Source organism: Alligator mississippiensis, chromosome 2 (assembly GCF_030867095.1).
Source record: "Alligator mississippiensis isolate rAllMis1 chromosome 2, rAllMis1, whole genome shotgun sequence".
Lineage (NCBI taxonomy): Eukaryota > Metazoa > Chordata > Crocodylia > Alligatoridae > Alligator > Alligator mississippiensis.
This window is the reverse complement of record NC_081825.1, coordinates 159640756-159659046: the sequence shown is the minus strand read 5'-3', so window position 1 is coordinate 159659046 and position 18291 is coordinate 159640756. Positions and strand designations below refer to the sequence as shown.

Below are 18291 nucleotides of genomic sequence, written 5' to 3'. Positions count from 1 at the left end.
TGTTCTCTTAATATGGTGCTTCTAGAAGCATTTGCAGTAATTTTACACAGAATGTATGTAATACATCCTCTCTTATTATGCATGATGATGATGGAGAAAATTTTAGCCTTTAATTCAACTCCAGTAGTATGGTTTTAAAATATGGAGTTTCACCTTAGTAAATTACTGAAATACTGTGACACCCAGGATTATGTGAAAAATGACAGTATGCATTTTTAATCATCAGCCTCTTTTATTACACTAGTTTAATTATTTATTAAAGCTAAAAAGGCCAATATGTACTAGAGAGCAACCTAATTTTATCTTGAAGACTAGTATAATTTCTAATCAGTATTGTTTAGATCATCTAGCAAATATATCCAAGTATTTATTTGGATATTTCTTATATAGAAACTATTGATTGAGATCTAAACAAGCTTTCACATTTTAAAGATTCTGATGCAATTTAAGTAAAGTATTTAAAAATTCCGAAATATAAGTATTCACCATTGTGTCTTGAATGCATTTCAGTCTAGTTTAACCCAATGGCTATATCAAAGCAGAACTTTGATACCACACAAAATGGTGGCTTTTCAAAGATATTTGTAATTTAATATACTTTGGTATTTCCAATAAACATGAATTTCAGAAGAGAAGAAATTAGCACTATTAACCCTTTTTTCAGAAGAAATGGCACATAATAGCTTATCCTTTTGTCCGGCTTTGATGCGTCTTGGGTAAACAAGGCACTTGATCTAAAAAGGGTCTTTGTCTTGTATGCTGTGTACACAATGGCTGTTTATAGATGTTATGTTTTTCTAGGTTTAATTCAGACTACAGCTATCACTATATACACGTGGACGTCTGTGGTCCAAATTAAAATTTTCTCCAGTCTGAATGAACTAATCCTCATTGAATGAGGCTAAAAGTTAATGCAGAGTAGGGCAGTATGAGTTAGGCAATTTAAACTGTATTAATTAACACACGCACACACATGAGTGCATAATTACAGCACGTCAGAGCAGCCTCCTGACTCGTGTACAGGCACCCATTGTGCCTGATCGCCTCTGTTGTGTTGCAAAGACCCAACTGAATTTCCCTTGAGGGAATTGATATTTGCAATGCCTATCTGCATTCCTAAAGAAAGCTTATTGAGTTCCTAAGGACTATTTTTCCTGAAAGAAATGCTGCATATATATATTAAACGCTCTAAAAAAGGGCCACCTGTAAGTTTATCGGGGTGACCACCAGTACCTGGGGGAACGTTTGTTCACCAGAGTGCCCCAAGGGATGATGAGGTCAAACGGTTATAAACTACTGCAAGACCATTTCATACTGGACGTAAGGAAGAATTTCTTTACTGTCCGAGCCCCCAAGGTCTGGAATAGCCTGCCATCGGAGGTGGTTCAAGCACCTACATTCAACACCTTCAAGAGTAAATTGGATGCTTATCTTGCTGGGATCCTATGACCTCAGCTGACTTCCTGCCCTTTGGGCAGGGGGCTGGACTCGATGATCTTCTGAGGTCCCTTCCAGCCTAATGTCTATGAAATCTATAATTAAAGCACCCCCCACAAACCCCTGGACCGTGTGTAAAAATGCCCAACTTGCCAACAACACGTCACCATGACTACGTATCAGTATCCTGACTAATCTTACAGCCCTGTCCAAGCACATGGGCTACTGGTCTGTGAAAAAGTGGGCAACCCCCCCCTTGATTATTTGTTAATCCTTCATTTGAATTGAAATTTGTTTCAAATTGTGTGATGCTTATCAGTCAACACAGTTTAGAAAATGGTGAGCACATCTGTAATGCAATCTGCATTTCATTCTGTGGAAGGCAGTAAAACTTTGTAGATAGTGCACTGGGTTGGAACTCTGGTGACATGAGTTCTATCCCAGCTATGAACGAGGCCTGGCAGGCAGCCTTGAACTCCTTTGTGCTTCAGCCATCTCATCTGTAAAATGGAGATAGTGATTCTCACTTGGTAGAACACTTTGAGATCTTTTGATGAAATATATAACATGAGAGCCAGTGTGTGTGTGTGTGTGTGTGTGTGTGTGTGTATAATAATAATAATAATATAATATAATATTTTACTCTCTATATGTTTGCATTCATAATAAGCAATTCACGTCCCATTCAGGTTCTGATGAAGAGATCCTTCCAAATCCATGATGTCGCAATCTTGCCAAATGTTAGAATATTCCCATCCCTCTTCTTTCTCCTTGTACTGGAAAGAGCAAATTTTGCATGGTATGATCTGGCTTATTCCCATTTATCCAAAAATTGTTACTGTTTTTTCTGACAGTAGGCATACCAAGTGGGTCATACTTCAATGTGCAGTTGTAAGACTGTTTGTAGACTACTGAGTCTAACTCTAGTGTCGACTCTTCAAAAAGAGTTTGGACATAATGGAAGCAGTTCAATTAATGTCCACAAAATGATCCAGGGATTAGAAAACAAGTCTTACAATGAGAGTGTTAAGAAGCTCAATCTATATAGGTTATCAGAGAAGGTGGAGGATGGAGTTGATTGCTGTATTTATTCTTGCATATGGAAGAACTACAGTAGTGTTTCAGCCTTGTAAAGGCATAATAAGATCCACTGAGTGGCAGCTGAAGTTAGGGAAATTCAACCTTGGAATAAGATGTAGTTTCCTAGCAGTAACCATAATTAAACTTTGGAACAGCTCAATAGGGGAGGTGATGGACTCATCATTGCTTGAAATCTTTAAACTGAGATTAGCTATCTTTTGTAATAGACACATTTTAATCCTTCTCCTGGGAAAAATTCAATGGCCTGTGTATTCTGGGGATCAGATTAGATGATCATACTGGTCCCTTCTGGCCTTAGAGTCTATGAATCTGTATTCCCAGGAGAAGACACGAGCACAAACAATAGCAATGTAAATGTAAGCATAAATAAAACCAAGAGAACTGCTTGGTTGGAGCTTATTTCCTATAATTAACAATGAAAAATTAGAAGAATATAACACTAGACTTCAAGGTGGTGTCAGGTTTTCAATATATTTTAAAATAATTTGTTGTTTCCTAAAAATTGAGTTGCTTTTTCTTCACTGAATCGTAGCTAATAGAGTTCTAACATAATGGAAGTTTTATGACAATGGCTCGAGAAGCTTCAGGTATAATGTTGTAGCAGATTGACATACAGTAATAATAACCACAATTATTTTATTTCAGCATTAATAGTAGCTCTAAGAGATTAATAAATCAAATGAAATAGACCCTTCAGCTTGTTACATGTTCCACAAAGAGAGATATTATAAAGGAGGACTGTTGCATCATTAATGTATATTTTTGGAAAGTTATCATAGAGTTATTTTGAGCCACTAAAAACTCTGGCTCTAGTATTTTTGCACTGATACATTGAACAGTTTTTTCCTCCCTCCAAAGCTAATGTTTCTTAATTTGTATAGATCATGGACTTCCATCAGCTCGTAGTTACTATGAAAGTAATTACAAGTACAGTTCACATTAACTAAATAAATATCAACAGACAGGACCAGATTAATGCATAGGCAAACTAGACACATGCCTAGGGCTCTAAGTCAAGAAGGGGCCCAGTTGTTTTCATTATTATAATTTTTGAATTAGGGTCCCCATGAGTGTTTGCCTAGGGCCCACTAAAGGGTTAATCTGGCCCTGTCAAGAGATCTAATAGTTAAAGATGGACCCAATAGAGTGGGCAGTGAAATAACTTAGTTTATATAGTTGACTTCATTAGCCAAGTGAGGATCATATCGTTGGGGTGGTATTTATGCAGTCCTTATGCAATGCAGACTTTTCCAATGTCTCTCCCTCTGCTTCCCCCTCTCCCCTCACCCCAGCTTTACAAGTAATATTTTTAAAGCTTTTATAATCCTACTAATGCTAGAAGAATTCTTTCAAAATATATATATTTTGTTTTGGTTACTTAAATGGCAGGACCAGACAACTGAATGAGCAAATTGTTTGAACTATAAGGATGTATTCTGTATCAGCTTTAAACCATTATTAGATTATGTTATCTGTATTCATGGAAAAAATTAAAAAATCAGTATGTAAGTATAATAGGTATACAGAGAGGTCTAAATATTATTGATTATTTTGAACTGGATTTAATGTAAACTATTTAATGTAAACTGATTAGAATGATACCTTTAACTTTTAATGTATCTGGTCATTTTAGGATCCTGGATTCCATATTTTTGTACCTCATATAGACATCATTACCAAGACTAATATTAAAAAAAATGAACCTAGTGTCCTGAATGAGAAAGTAGTTGACTGGATTTTAATTGTAAACAGATAATAGAAAACGCAAGCTAACATCACTTAAGAAAATTGAGTTATTTCAGATTTATTCCAATGTAGCTGAGTCTGTTGTTAACTTTTGGACCTAGAAAATCTGATGAACTTTAGATACAGAATATGGTGTTTTATAATGGATTGTTGCTATTATAGAGCAGGGACGGCCAGTGTTACTTACCCTGGGAGCCACATCTGATCCTCCACTAAAGCCGGAGAGGTGGGATGGGTAGGCGGTGGTGCTGGGTGACCTGGCATGTGATGTTAGTCCTGCACTGAAGCCCTGCCCACTTCTCCCAGAGGAGGCAGCCCAGGGGAGAAATGGGCGGGGTTTCGGTGGAGAAGCCCCAGAGAGCCGCAAGAACTGTGCTGGTGAGCCGCATGCAGTTCATGAGCCATGGTTTGGCCACCATTGTTATAGAGTCCTGTGCACCATTTGCTAAGTTGTATATAAAGCTATTCAACCAACCATGAGCACATGATGCATGTCACAACTTACATATTTAACAGAGTGAAAAAGGTAGAAAAAAAGTTTTCTTATTATTTCTCTGGCTTGTACCAAAGATTTATTCCTCACACAATGTTGTTAGAATAGTTTTAGAATTTTGATACCTAAATTAATTGATATCAAACACACCCTTTACCAAACACCTTATTAATATAATATGTGAATCAGTATTCACTTTTCTTGTGCTTTTGTTTCCTGTACTCCCAGACCTGAAATATAGACACATTTTAAAAAGATCTCTCTTAAATGTGTTCCTGACAACAATGTGTACATAGCTGGATCAGTGCAAAGTGTAATAGGAGTTTCCCCACTCCCCCAATAGGAGTGCCCATTGTTGTAATTCACAATTCCTTTGGAATTCTCAGGAGTGCAGCCCTAATACGATGCTACCTGTCCAGTTGGATTAAGGCTGCACTTATTCAAGGGTCCTGTGGCAGCTCAGTCAATGACATCTCTCATCTCTTATTCTTCTTTCCATTTCTCCTCTCACTTATTTCCCATTCTCTTGTTCCTTTTATTTCTCATCTCTCATTTTAAGTGCTTTCTAGCTCTTAGATTCTCACAGAAATATAAATAATCATAACAAGACTTAATTCTTATAGAGATTTTACAAAGTAGCTATAATTATCAAGCAAAATGGAGGCATGGTAGAGCCAAGGAGTTAGGAAGATTTCAGTATTGTACAGACTTTTTTGTGGTTAGTAGAGGATAAGCTTGTCCATTAATGCATCTCCTTGTGGTAGATAGGGTACTCTAATGGAGAGAGCATGTGGCTGGGACTCCGGAGAGCTAGTTTCTACTCCTGGCTCTGCCACTGACCGGAACTGTGACCTTTAGCAAAGCACCTCATCTGTGGCCCTGTTTCCCCATCTGTAATATAATACTCATACATTAATAATCATACCTTAAGAAAGGAATTATGGAATGGAAGAATGGAATGGGGGAGGAAAAGGGCACATGAGGGGGGTAGATCAATGCCCCCGCAGCGAAGGAGGGATTGGGACAGGGGCTGGGGCAAGTGCTGCCCAGCCAGGGTGGGCAGGTGCAGCACAAAGGCACAGCTCATCCAGGGGGGTGAGGGGGCGTGGCTCCTGTCGCTGCACACTGCTGGTCTGGGAGCTGCTCGTCTGGCAGCTCCTGCCACTTATCTGGGAGAGCATGGGGGAGGAGGCTGTGCCCCCAAATCTGCATCTGGCGGATGGGGCCGGGGTTGCGCTGCATTGCGTTCTGGTTGGGCACGGCAGCTATGGTCTGCCGCTGCTTGCCCAGCCAGGGCGGGTGGGTGTGCGATGGAGCCACTGCGCTGCTTCCAGGTGAGTGGCATGGAGCGGTGGCAGCCACCCCCTCCTCCCCATGACCCCTGGATGAGCTGCGGCTCTGTCCTGCACCAGCCCTGCCCTAGTAGGGTGAGCAGTAGGAGGCATGCGGGGGGGAGCATGTGCCCCTGGATCGGGGCAGTGGGCAGAGCGGGGGCTATGGGGGAGCTGTAGCCACCCAAAAATTTACTATAGCCCCCTCATAGCCCCTGCTGCCTGCCCAGAGCACAGCGCGGTGCAGCTCCAGCCCCACCCGGATCCGGGGGCACATGCCCCCACCTCTCAGATCCGGGGGCACATGCCCCCACCCTTGTTCCCTCCCAGAGAAGCAGTGGGAGCAGCAGCGGAGCTGCCAGACGAGCAGCTGCCAAACCAGCAGAACACAGCGGCAGGAGCTGCTCTCACCTCTGCACCCTCCAGATGTGCCATGCCTCGATCCCTCTCCTGCCTGCCCCAGCTGGGCAGCACTTGGCCCAGCCCCTGTCCCAGCCCCTGCTGCAATCCCTCTTTCACTGTGGGGGTGTTGATGTGCACCCCCCCCACACACCCATTCCCCTCTCCCTCCCCCTTCCACAACACACACTTACCAGCTGGATGCAGCTGTATCGAGCCCCATAAAGGAACCATATATAACATTGTTCCTATGGGGAAATTGGTTTTGAGTTATGACGTTTCAACTTAAGACATAGTTTCCAGGAACCAATTATGTTGCAAATGTGAGGACTGCTTGCTCTGGTAAGCACCTTGTTTTCACATCTCCTTCCAATAATGGCATCCTCAACATCAGAATGCTTTCTAAGGAAAAAGTTGCATGTTACACTTAGACCATACTAAATATTTGGAATATTAAGTGGTATATTAAAGTTTGAATGAGCTGCGAGCAGTCACAGATGAAGTGTTAATACCATCTCTTGCCTGCACATCTCTGACTTGTCACTAAAAAATGGCAGGAAGGGGCATGACTAGGAACCAGGTTTCATGCGCTCTATTCTTGCTCTGGGTGTGGGGACAGATGGCTGGGAGTGGTGCGCCCTAGGAGTCTAGAGGACTGCAGATTGTTTGTTCTATCTCCATAGAGCAGACTGAAGTTACCTTAACACAAGCTAGGTAACATGGGCTGGAGTTAATCTTCACCTAAAGTGGCATAACTTTGAGGCACTCAGAGGGCACTTAGAATGAATTAAAGAACTTTAATGTGCAGACACTAGCTTTTAAGTGCTCTCAGTATAGTCCAAATATACATGCCACTTCACCTTAATGCTGCATCAGGAGTTAGTTTCCTCCTGACATAAAAAGGAATGCCACCAGAAAGCAGTGCCAAAACATAGTGGAATGCATTCTTATCCTTCAGGACAGAGCACAAATCGAGTTGCCAGTATTGGGTTTTGGGTTTGGTGAGGATTTGGGGGAGGGAGGGGTTGGCTTTTTTGGTACTATGACAAGTTGCGTTGTATGAATACAGAATCATGTGAACATGTAACTGTGGCTTCCTCACCTTCCTCTAAAATATAGTTTTATTAGTGTAGTGTATATATTTTCAGAGAAATTTCTCTTGAAGGTTTTGTTTTGTTGTGATATAGCATCTGAGATATTGTAATATTTTTGTTTTATCTGTGTTTATGTTGTAATAATGCATGCTTTGGTTTCTCTGAGGAAACTGAGGCACAGGGAATGAAGGGATAAAAGATTACCTGCTAGGCCCCAGGGCCTACTTGAGGTATGAGACAAGAGGGATATTGAGTATACAGTATAGGGAAACAGGGAAGAGACTAGCTTGTTGGAGATGCCCCCAGGAAGGGGGACTGACATAAGAACCAGTGGATTGAACAACCTGATACGGGTGTTGGCTGGATAAGGGATGACAGCCTGAAGAGAGGGGACAGCAGTGCAACTTTGGGGCTAGGGGATAGCTGGAGAGGGCCAGGGACTAAAAGCCAAGGATACCAGAGTCAGAAAATGCCAGGGCTCTCCCCACCCGTTCTAGAAGCCATTCCTGAGCTGGTTTCAAGGGGTACAAAGAGAGACCAGTAAGATGGAGGTCCAGAGCAACTACTCTTCTGGCACACTCTCTGTGACAGTCTCATATCATGTAAGCATATCGACCTAGCCCTTGGGGTTTTGCTACAAGCTTGGAAGTATGTGTGAAGGAGTGAGACAGAACTTAAAGCATGGAGGGCCAGCAGGGCTGCAGCTGCAGCCCAGAAAGGAAGGAATAGACCCACCCAATTTCCAGAGCAGCATCTCACTCAGGATTGGTGGAGGGAGGCCACTCAAAGGTATTTCTGGCCCTGGAGAGGGGTAGAGGAGTCAGTTCCCTGCAGGCTGCAGGGAGAGAGGAGTGGCTGAGCATCCCCGCAGGCAGAAATTGCAGAGCCTGCCTGAGGAACGCTGTGGGAGTGACCCTGTGGCAGGTGGAGGCCTGCAAACATGCAGCTCGTGGTAAGCTCTGGAGTGGAGCTGCAGCTGAGGATCTGGAGCGAAGGAGTCCACAAGGCCTGTGTGAAGGAGTGAGAGCAAATGTACAGCATGGAGGACTGGCAGGGCTGCAGCTGCGGCCCGGAAAGGAAGGAAAATACCCACCCAATTTCCAGAGCAACATCTCACTCAGGATTGGTGGAGAGAGGCCGCTCAAAGGTATTTCCAGCCCTGGAGAGGGGCAGAGGTGGGTCAGTTCCCTGCAGGCCGCAGGGAGAGAGGAGTGGCTGAGCGTCTCAGCAGGCAGAAACTGTAGCGCATGCCTGAAGAATGCTGCAGGAGTGACCCTGAGGCAGGCCAAGGCCTGCAAACAAGCAGCTAGTGGGAGTCTCCAGAGCAGAGTGCTGCTGAGAATCCAGAGCAAGGGTGTTCACAAAACCAGAGTGAATCTCCGGCCTGGAGTTTTTCCAGCAGAGGATCTGGAGGAGGGTCTGAAGGGAAAAAATCTAAAGTCACAGGTACAGCCTTCCTGCACAGGGGGAGAGACCCCGAAAGACTGTGAACGTTCATAGGGGTGCAGGGCAGGCTTGCGCAGCAGAGAATGGACAAAGGGATTTGTTCTGGGGATATTGCCAGAGCCCGATAAGAAGGCTGAGAGCAGCCCGGGGGGGGGGGTTCTGTGATTTCTTTTGCTGTCTTTTTTGTTTGATCACAGGCCAAGACCGGCCCCTGGAAGGGTGTACCCAAAAGAGGCATTAGGACACCCTGGGGTGCACAGAAGGTTACAACAGGCAGCACTGCAACCTGGCTGTGAAAGAACATCATAAAACACCATCTGCAGAGGATAGGCTGGGGTAAAGGGGAGGTTTGGAGCCCCACCGAAGACACAGGGATCAAGACCAGGCAGGATCACTGTAGGCATTGCCTCCCAGGAATATAAAGGTCATCAAAGTCGTGGCAGGACAGAAAAACGTAAGATCCACTGCCTGGCAGACCTGGTGATCCAGAGCCAAGGTCTACCCTTTCACCACCTGTAGGCAGACGAGCTCAGGGCAGTTCTAGCAAGCCCTATAATACCTACAGATGTCACAGTATGTTACAGTGCTTTTTCACTCTGTAATGAGAATGGAATCACGTTGCTCTATAAAGTAAAGACTATGGTTGTAACTAGACTATTGCGTTCTCAAAGATTTATGGAAATATGAGTGTGCAGTGTGTATATACAATGAAGGCTGCATCTGACTAATTGTGGGATATGTACAAACATAGCTGGGAGATTGGGTGGTGAAATTGTATGTCCTAGTTTGGAAAATATATAGGCCACTTGTGCTTTTGACAGATATTTTAGGATGTCCCTGGGGGATGGTCATATAATTCCTAGAAGTACAAAAGATTGTAAATAACTTCAGCAGTGAAAGAATTATTTTTTATTTTGGAGCCCATCTCCAGTTTTTTGGGGGTTTCTTAATTATATGATTTTTTCCATAAAACACTTGTTCTGACCTACCTCTGCTAATAGTATTGGCCTTTTTTACCGATTTTATGTTAACTAGCCCATAAAGAATATTACAATTTTGCTAAGTACTTTTCCTAATAAACCTTATCTTGGTTCATCTAGTAAGGTAAAGTCTAAATCTTTTGTGTATAGTAGCAGAGATGTTGCCAGCTCAGGCAACACTGCCTTTACAGGACATTATTAAAGAGCAAAAAAAGAAAGGGCAATACATTTTCTATTAGAAATTGGGTCAGCTCTGTGCCCTACATATTTTAATAGTTACCTATGCACTCTACACTTAGATGCAGCAGTCACGGAGGAAAGACTATTTAAAGAATTCCTTGTGTATATTTTAAAGACCGAAATTTATAAAGAATAAAAACTAGATTTAAATTACCAACAACCTTCTCCATCTTTTCTGTTCATAGGGAACCAAACTCTACCATCCCTTAGGATATAGCAGCATTCTTACTTCTCCAGGGCTAGCTGTTTAGGCTAGCCATACACTCCGAACATGCAAGCTATTTAGGTATGTTCAGAGTGTATGGATGGCTGTGAAACTATCTCCTTTCTGCCTCATCCTGCAACTGTGACTGGCCTTTGTACAAGGTTCTGTGTCCCCCAACCCCATATAGCTGTACAAGGATGAACCACTCTGTGGCCCATTATTATTTGTCAATAAGTTATATTAGCAATAACCATTTTAATTTCAGTAGAAATTGTACTTCATGTTTTTCAGCTGGTTAACAAAGGGGCTTAGAGGAACATCGGTGGTCTCAAATTGCTGGACTGAGGAAAATACTTAAGCACACTATTTAACTTTTACACTTAAGTAGTCCCATTGAACTTCAGGGCCACATAGTTAAATTTGAATAAATGCTTAAATGTATGGTGGAAGGAGCTTGTAGAAAATAAAGGAAGATACACTTTTTTAAGTATGTTCTCTGGTTTTCTTCCAGTAAGAGTACTTTAGGAACACTAACATGAAACAAATTCATATTTTTGTGATGTTAACAGACAGCAACTTGTTTGCCATGGCAAAATATGTCACTGTACCTACTGCATGGACATAGAACTAAAATAAATAGTAGCTATACATTTATTCTATCTTCCTTCTAAGTGAATAATAAGTAAAAGGTATGTTTTACAAAACTATTTGAATACAATATCAATACATGGATTCAGAATCTGGTATTACGGAGTTTCAAGATACAGATTTACACATCTGTAGTGGTTGAAATTCCATATTCATATTGAATACCTTCAACAGCTGCAGCTCAGAAGAACAATATTTTTTTTCCATAGGAATTATTAACTTCTTTTTAGGAGTTTTACTGGCATTTTAAAGTGTATCCATCTCTTTTTTTTTTTTCTTCAGTTTCTCCAGAAAAGGGTAGAAATTCTTTTCAAACTTCTGTTGAAAATGAAATGTTAATATCCATTTACATCTGCAAAACCTCCTTCATAAAAATACAGGATATTTTAAAGATTTTTTTTTTAATGTAGTGAAAACATGTAATTGAGGGGTAACAGCTTTATTTTTTTTTTTTTTTGTATCACCAATTGTCTTATACAAATAATGATTTTTAGATGTGTAGGCTCTGATATCTTATGACATTAGGAATAGTTTTCACAAAGATGGTTTTGTTACATTGGATATAAAGCTAATCACTGGATGATTCAAAGTATATTATCTTTTATTACCTGGCTTTTTTAAATCGTCCATAAAAATATGTAACTACAGAGGTAGTAGTATATTGCAACACCAAATTTGACCTGTAGTTAGTTATGTTTTCCCACAAATAAGTATTTTTAGATACTTTACAGACCTCACAGAGCAGTGTTTCTTGCCAAATAATATGAATTTATTGGAGTAGCAGAAAGTGTCTAGTACAGAGACAGCATGTGATACCCTCCTAAGTACTTACTGTGCAAGTCAAATCTTCTAAATCAATGGGATTACTCGTGGAATAAAGGACTTCTCAGCATGAGTAATGATGGTGTAGTTGGGCCATTAGGCTGCGACCCAGCAAAGCACTTAAGCACATGCTTAACTTTAAACCTGAGAGGAGTCCCACTGTCTTCAGAAAATCAATGAGAGTTAGATTCCTAATTCCCAGTTGTGCTTTTGAATATCTACAACAAATCTATTGTAGTATATTTTGTAAAAGTAATCAAGTTTTAATACTTATTCAAGGAAAAAAATCCCCTATATCTAGAATAATAAGGATAAAAAAGAATGAAAGCTGAAATTATAGAGAACAATTCTGCAGCAAGTGTCGTGGCCAAATAAATAGAATACACCAGATCCTGGACATTTTCCTGAGAATGTAGATCTGTGGACTAGGATTAAGAGCTAGTAAAAGGAAAAAAATAGGTTGCTGAGTTTTTCATCTGGATTTGGAAAAGAGATGCCATACCAGTCCTAAGATTGTGGTTGGAACGTAGTGGTTGTATGATGTATCAGTAGACGGATAGATTAGATAGTATAAAGTACTTTATAAAGTACCTTACCAGCACACTGTTTTCTAAAATATTTGACATAGAGTAGTACCTGTAAAATTGGCAAATTGAAATAAATTATAACAGAAAGTGAGAGGATTTCCGATAATTATAGGCTGAATTATACCAAGTTATAGTCCAAAGTAAGGGTACTGTGGGAGGCTTTCTGCCTCAGGAGGGTCTTCCTGCAGCAGTTAGGCACTTACTCAGAGGCAGTGCAACTGCCACTACATCCTTTGATGGGATGCAATGTACTCTTTACAGCTCACAAGTGCTACTGACCGTGTCTGAGATGTTAGAGCCAGCGGTCCTTCCTATGGCTTGTGGTCTGTCTGCCCTCTGTTGGATCTCCTGGCTTCTCAATTCAGTTTGCTCCCTGACTCCATGTTCTATCTAATTCTTTGGCTCCCTTACAGCTTATCCCTGGACCCTACTCTCTGTGTGACCTCCTGGCCTTTCAACCTGACTTGTCCTCTGACTCCATATTCTCTGTCTGATCCTTCAGCTTCCTGACTCAGCTTGCCCTCAGACCCAGTTCTTAGATTGACCCCTCCTAGCTCCTGATCTAGTTCGTCCCTGGAATCTGCTCCTTCCACCCAACCCCAGTTCTCTCCTAGTACCCCCAGTGATCCTTGGACTTGACTGTCCACAACCTGAAGTGACAGGTTCCAAACTTCACCAAAAAAAAGTATGCTCCAACAAAATCAATCTTTTGACCAAGAAGGCCCATCTAAGTGTACATTTTCAGAAGGAGAATGAACAGGTTACCTGCCAATTCAATTGCAAGAGTACTTAGATGATAAAAAAGGAGATCGTATACCATATCTGAATACAAGTTGTATAAATACAAAAGGTTAGTCTTAATAGTGTAAAATGTAGATACACAGCACTCAGGTCAGAACATTATAGAAATGAGATTTTTCCCTGTAACGCTGACCTACCCAAGCAACATATGTTGTAAATATTATGGCATACATTAACAGAGTAAATGCATCCTTTGTTACACCTCAGCTCTGTATTCTTGGGCAACCCTGGCACAGGATGCAGTCTGTCTGACTCACAAAGGACTCCCCCCCCCCCTCCCTCCCTCCCCTCCTCTACATAAACGAAACTGATTAAGATGCAGTGAGAGACGCACCTAAAACTCTCCAGATAAGGGTGATAAGAGTGAAACAACTGCCCTAGGTCTCATTTACATCCGAGATGGAACCAGATGACCATTCATTTACATGAGAGATGGAAAACAGAAAGCCTGAAGCAGAGACTGCAGTGAATTCTGGGACCAGAGAAGCAGGAGAGCGCTGCATGATGGGGAATCTGTGCTTCCAATGTTAATTAACCCATGTTCACACACACCCAGCTCAGCATTTATCAGACCAGTTCTAATCTGGATTTGCTAAGGACTTCCCCCCCCCCAGACACACACACACAGCTCTAAGTTTAATAGGCATCTCGGGCCGTACCTTCCCCGGTCCCAGTATGGGAGGCCTATTTAAACTTGATTGACTAAAACTCGGTTGCCGGGTTAGGGAATGCTGAGGCAAGAGACCGAGTCTGAGGGGGTACGGGCAACATTTGAACAATGGTTAAGGGTTCATCACAGCATCCAGCCTGCTGGAGCCCTAATCCCAGGTGTTGTCGTATCTTTCCCGAGACGACTGGTGGGAGTCCTCTCCACAAAAGGTTATGAGCACCCCAATAATTGCTTTAAGTCTGTTAAAAGACTATAGTAAGATCTGGAAAAGTCATGCCAAGCTGAGGCTTGTGCACAACAAGTAAAAATCCAAAATCCTGATGCTGCAAGCTATCTATTGTTCCTGAAGAAACCATGAGATATCCCATCAGGATATCTGCCATCCATAGGAATCTCAAGCTGGTTCCCAAGTATTTGGGTTACTCCCTAATCTTAAGTGTTTCCTGATTATCAATCAGTTTCCTGAGATGGTCCAAACCAGATAACCCCATGTCAATAGAAAAGACAATGATTTACACTACTGAGGGTGCTTCAAAGCAGCTGAACTGAGGGTATAAAAATCTGTAAGTGTGTGTGCTTAAAAAGAAGGAGAAAGAGAAAGAAAAAGAAGAAGCAGGAGGAAAGAGGGAGAAAGAAAGAAGAAGAAGAAAACTCCTGTGCTGACACCATCCCCTGTTGTTCTTGGGACGCTGGAAGAACAGATCGTCTCTCTCTTCAAGGATTGTGCTACGGACTGTGCCTGTCAGCTTTGCAGCCTGGGTACCGTGGACTCGGTGAGATTCCCAGCGTTCTCTCTTCTTTCTAGGCATAAACTTCTGAACCTGAACTGTATCAGTTAAGCTTGAGCTAAGTTTCCCCAAATACTTAGTGAAACCAGGGTAGTATTGTCATTGTTTGTGCTTGTTTTTCTTTTGCATGTCTATTACTACTAGTACTATTATATATTTCATATGCTTAGCAATAAATAACTTTTATAGGCAAACTGGTAGTAATTGGGTATATTTTTCCTTCTCTGCTTCTTTTTCCTCCTGTGCTCTGCAGCAACGCTTCTTTTACCTATGCTAAAGATCCCTGTGAAGCCTAAATTATTGTGGGGTCTGCTCATCAAGAGGCCAAAGATTGGGACGTGCTGAGTTTGAAACACATAAGGGGATCAGCTTGTACAGGCTGATTGACCCAGTTTGACTCAGACGTGCCCTTATGAACTGAATGCTGGCCCATGAGGGTGTCAGCTGGACACCCAGCCGGATTCAGAGGGATTCTGTTTACCTGTGTGCTTGTGTCTGACTGCATTTTATTGTTGCTCTTATGAACTGATTCTTGGCATATGAGGGTGTCAGCCTGTCCATGCTGATCAGCCCGGCCAGATCAGGCGTGCCACGTTAATTTGTGTGTGTTTGTGTGTATGACTGATTTGGTGACTGGAGGAACCCAGTCCCATTGAGATTGAGTCCTCCAAGATAGCTCCACTGGGGGTGAGGGCTTGCAGAAGGGAGAAATACAGCTCCGTATAGTAACACAAGCAGCACATTGACAGAATCACCAAGACCCTAGAAACTATCCCTAATAAATGAGCACACTCCAAAGTAATGGGCAAATTTGGTAACACCTTGCATTTATCTTTCTCCTCAAGGACTACTCTATGCTGTACTGTTCAATGTTATGCAAAGCAGAAGCTTGCCCTTAGTGTCTGAATCTCCACTTAGGGCACCTCTACATCATCAAAGGATTGGGCTATGGATTGCAGTGGTGAAGTACAAGTCTGCTCCACACGCACTCCACCTAGAAGCAGATATAACTTAGCTCTACTTCAGGCATGTCAGTAAACACATCTGAGACAGCAGGTGAATTTACTGGCATGCACCCTGCAGCACATGAAGTTGGTTAGATCAGTGTAACTAGGGGTGGGTGACAGAGGCACCAGCCCAAGCCAGTAGCTTAGGAGAGGCACCAAAATCACTCCCCACCCTTGCAGAGTCTGCCCCAGTGGCAAGAATAGCCCCATAACATTGCTCTTGCAGCAGCAGCCAATGCACAGATACTGTGATGCTGCTTTAGGAGTAAGAGCTAGAGAGGGCAGAGGACAGAGCAGCGGTAGCAGCAGAGGCAGCAGAGCTGGGAACTTCATTTATATAAGATGGTAAGACTCCTGTGCCCCTCAGCCCTCCCTCTTTTTCATAGGATTGACATTTGCCCAGGGTGTAAACCATGCTTGTTATGCCACTGGTTGAGTACATTACATCCATTACATAGTGTGCAATGTGCTCTGTGTGCATGTGTGTGGTGATTTGTTGCTGCGTCCATGAGCATATCTAGGTTTTTGAAAAGAGGGATGCAGGTGGTGTGGTGCATCATCACATACAACACAACATATTTTTCTCCAATTAAAAATAAGCTAGAGGATTTATCAATATTCTAAGGGTCCAATGCTACATTATTCAATTTTAAATCAAAGCAAAACCAAATATAACTTTATCTGAATTTGCACTAATTTGCTAGATTATATATACAGTTTAAAAAACACAATAAATCAGACAAAAAAGTCAAAAGGTATTGTGTCGTTAATCCTGTAGTCATTGTAGTTAAATGTACATCTTATTCAGACTCATAAAACAAAATCTAGCTTTCTTGAGCATCTTGACAGTGTATCTGACATGTCACTGTTAATAATTTCCAAACTTGAGTTAATGTTCACCTGAGTTAATATTACTACATCTGAGTTAAGGTTTTTTAGCTAGAACTAAAACAATCTACAGGGCTGTGAAACAGAAGAAGGCTATTACCAGGAATGGCTAACAGACAGCAAAACTGAATAAGAAAGGATAGCTTGATTAATGGAATATCAAGACCCTTAAAAAGGTGAGAGGGTCATTAACACCTGTGGAGTGAAGAGAGATTAATGGGAATCAGATAGATTGATTTTTTTTTTAATTTTATTTTTCTACCTTAGGCCTCGAACAGGCATTCATTTTTAGTGGTGGAAATTTCTGAGAAATCGCTGCAGCTAGAAATCTGTATGAGAGAGGGAATAATACAGGTGTTCAGTTTACAACTGCCCCCTTTTCCCAGTTTACTGTACTTTGCCCAGACTGGGATGATCCTAGTCTGGGGAAGGTATGGAGAGCAGCAGGGCAGATCCTCTGCCCACTTCCCAGACTGGGACCCCTAATCTGGGAACCAGGTGGGGGCCAGGAGCAGCTGCTCCACTCACAGTCTGGGAGGGGAATGAAGCAACCACTGAAGTTCCCTATCCACTCACCAAACCATAGATGCCTGTTCAAGGGAGCAGGCAGGGGCTTTGTCTTCTTGCTTTACTCCCCTCCTGGATAATACCTGGAGGGGAGTGTACAAGTATTAATTCTTGTGGGAGAAATTCTCCCACAGGGGATATCTTCCAGGCTGACACATGGAAGATCTTTCTCTGAGATGGGGCATGTTTCCTTTAGGAGGAATTGAATTCATTCTTGTAAACTTGTAGTTTCTATCTGGAGAGCAATAGTTCTCCCAGTACAAACATAATGCCTTGGTGTGGCCTCTGCAATATCAACAGTAATACTATTTCTTATTTACTGATTACTAAAGAAAAAAAAAGTTAGAAGTGTTTGGCTTAAAGTCTGTGACATTTGGGTGTTACAGAGACAGCAGGGGCCTTTGTACATACCACATTTTTTGCCCGTTTTTGTGCAGCGACTGCGTGAATGCTTACATGAACAGCTTTTCTGGATGCTTTAAAAGTCTTTCTGGAGCATTAAACTAAAACTAATCAGACGTAGTTTAGTTTGGCTCACCGGGAATTAAAGCATTGCACCCATGGATTCATTGCATGCAAACAGAAAGGCGCTCAAAGACATGTAATGAGCCTCTTTGTCCATCAGATGGCACTGCGACTTTTTTGTAGTTCACCCCTTTGAATTGCTTTTGCTTTTGAATTGCTTTCGCTTTTTTTTTTTTTTTTTCTTGTGTGGTTTGCCAGGCCCCTGCTTCCACAGCTGTGTGGCAGGGCATGGGCATGGGGTGGGCCAGTGCTGGCAGAGCAAGGGCATGGGCTCCCAGGGGGACTTGCGCTGGGGGCCATTGTTGGACTGTCCCACTCTCCTGTAGTGCTGGCCAGAGACCCGGATTAATTCATTTGAAAACCTAGTGTGTGTAAACACAGATGCAACACTCCAAAACAAACAAGTTTAAATTTTATAAACCTATTTAATTTAATGAGGATTAAAACCTGTGGTGTGCACAGGCACCTTAAAGCTGTTTTTTGAGGCCCTCCTCATGTTTTAAAGTCCTATTGGTT

The 18291-nt window shown here is 42.1% G+C and overlaps 1 protein-coding gene and 1 long non-coding RNA gene across 2 annotated transcripts in view; both read left to right on the top strand.

The window, feature by feature from the left end:
• The window catches only part of STPG2 (sperm tail PG-rich repeat containing 2), a 623148-nt gene that overhangs the window by 502164 nt on the left and 102693 nt on the right, over positions 1-18291 (top strand). The window lies entirely within an intron of this gene.
• LOC132248630 (uncharacterized) lies at positions 7981-10150 on the top strand. The gene is made up of 2 exons (XR_009459941.1): positions 7981-8748; positions 9245-10150. It is a non-coding gene; the product is annotated as an uncharacterized LOC132248630 (long non-coding RNA).